Source organism: Diceros bicornis, chromosome 20, assembly GCF_020826845.1.
Source record: "Diceros bicornis minor isolate mBicDic1 chromosome 20, mDicBic1.mat.cur, whole genome shotgun sequence".
NCBI classification, from domain to species: Eukaryota; Metazoa; Chordata; class Mammalia; order Perissodactyla; family Rhinocerotidae; genus Diceros; species Diceros bicornis.
Genome location: NC_080759.1, coordinates 33,000,222 through 33,002,767, shown reverse-complemented (window position 1 = coordinate 33,002,767; position 2,546 = coordinate 33,000,222). Strand labels below are relative to the sequence as shown.

At 36.6% G+C, this 2,546-nt stretch overlaps 1 pseudogene; it reads right to left on the bottom strand.

Moving 5' to 3' along the window:
• Positions 1-1,112: 1,112 nt before the first annotated feature.
• LOC131418941 (UDP-glucuronosyltransferase 3A1-like) lies at positions 1,113-2,546 on the bottom strand (annotated as a pseudogene).

Sequence of the window (2,546 nt, the reverse complement as noted above, 5' to 3'; positions counted from 1 at the left end):
CAGCGTAACCAGGAATAGGAAGTAATTTCTTCAATGTGATGAAAGGCATGTATTAAAAAAAATCTTGATCTATAATCATACTTAATGGTAAAACATTGAACTCTTTCCACCTAAGATAGAAACAAAGCAGAGATATCTGCTCTCACCACTTTTATTCTACCTCATTGTAGAAACTCTAGCCAGTACAATAAAACAAGAAAAATAAATAAAAGAAATAATTTTTGGAAAGGAAGAAGAAAACTGTTGTTATTTGGAGGATACACCATTGTCTATACAGAAAACGCTATGGAAGCCACAAAATAACCCAACAGAAGTAATAAGTGAATTTATTAAAATTGTAGGACTCAAGGTTGATATATAAAAATCAATTGTATTTCTATATAACAGCAAAATTGACTGGAAATCTGAGAAATCCAAAAACTTCACATGCCTAGGATTAAATCTAACAAAAAATGCCCATGACCTCTACACTAAAAACTACAAAGCATTATTGAGAGAAATTGAAGAGAATCTAAATAAATGGAAAGATGTATCGTGTTAATGGATCTGAAAGCTCAATATTGTTTATATCTTTATTCTCCCAAAATTGATCTATAGATTCAACACATCCCAAAACAGAATCCCAGCAGGCTGCTCTGAAGACAAAAGAACAATTGAATACCTGTGTGCTTTTTAAAAAATCACAGACCCCTAAAACATCTATAGACAAAAATTAATTCAAGATGGATCATAGGCCTAAATGTAAAATCCAGAACTATAAAGCCTGTAGAAAAAGAAAGCATAGGAGAATATCCTTATTCCCTGAAAAGAGGCAAAGATTTCTTAGATCATAAAACAAAAAAATTGATAAACCAGGCTTCATCAAATGTGAATGTTTCTGTTCATCAAAAGACACTAGTAAGAAAATGAATAGGCAATTTGCGACTGGGAAAAGTATTCACAATGCATATATCTGACAAAAGGATATTTCCAAAATACATAAAGCACTTCACAAATCTATAATAAAACAACAAACAACCTAAGTAAAAATGGGCTAAAGATGAACATACGCTTCACAGAAGAAGATATAAGAATGGCTATTAATACTTGAAAAAATGTTTAATATCATTGGACATCAAGGAAATAAAAATTGAAACTAGAGGTACCATTTCCTACTCACTAGAATGGCTAAAATTAAAAAGACTGACAACACCAAATGTTGACAAGGATGCAGAGTAACAGAAACCCTGGTATGTTGCAGGTGGTAGTATAAAATGGTACAATCACCTTGGAGAACTGTTTAGCAATTTCTTTAAAAATGTAAATTCTATATTTACCCTATGTCTGAGCAAATGCCACCTCTGCACTAAAGGCACAATCATGAATGTGATTCTTCAAGTCTAAATGGAGCACAAAGGTTTTACTTACTTCTGGTACTAGTTCAACAGGTTTGGCCATTAAACCTGCAATATAAACAGTATTGGGAAGCAGGGGCCAGGCAAAATCATAGGCAAAGTCAGAATTAACAAACCACAGCTCTGCTTTCAGTTGAAGATGAAATAACACTGGCCTAGAACCTCCTGGGAAATGTTCCCTGATAGTGTTGTCAAACTGAGTGTGGATATACCATTTCCTCAAGGTAGAAATGAAGAGCATCACTGAGTTCTTCACTGGGCCCCAGACATCCATGCGATCTGGAGTAGAATGCTGGAACTTAAGACATAGGCTCAGGTAGCCTGAAATTCATAATTCCAAATATGCTAGTAAAAATGGTCACAGATGGCCCTCCAAGTTCCTCAGCAACCAGGAAAGTACATCGATCAATATATAGCATTAACCACCACCAGGTTGAAACTCTCCTTTTTTAAAGAGCCCATGATATTGATCCTTTTTAACAAATGACAACACTGAGTTCATGTAGCTCTATGATCTTTAAAAGGTTTTTAAATAAGTTTCTGCGAAAAAAAAAAAAGAGGGCCGGCCCCGTGGCTTAGTGGTTAAGTGTGCGCGCTCCGCTGCTGGCGGCCCGGGTTCGGATCCCGGGCGTGCACCGACGCACCGCATGTCTGGCCATGCTGAGGCCGTGTCCCACATACATCAACTAGAAGGATGTGCAGCTATGACATACAACTATCTACTGGGGCTTTGGGGGGAAAAAAATTAAATAAATAAAATCTTTAAAAAAAAAAAAGAAAGAAGTGAAAGATATTTAATATTCATAGAAGATGTTAATCTTAAAACACACAAAAGAATCTTGGCACTACAAGAAAACACTTCTAGAGAACACTTCTGGCAGCAACCTGCCTGTTCTGCTGCTCTCTCCTGAGAACCTTCTGCTCCAGATACTGGTGTTTTCATGACTTCCAAATCCACCATACCATTTCCTTGTTTTAGTCTTTGCTACAGTTCTTTCTGATGCTTAGAATGTTCCTGCTTTCTTCCCTCCTTTCTTCATTTCATCTAAATTCTACCCATCTTCCAATGCTCTTCTCGCTTTGAGAGATGTTACCAGCTATGGCTGGTGCCTCTGATCTCTTTCTACTGGCTGAACGCTGAAGTTCGTCCAT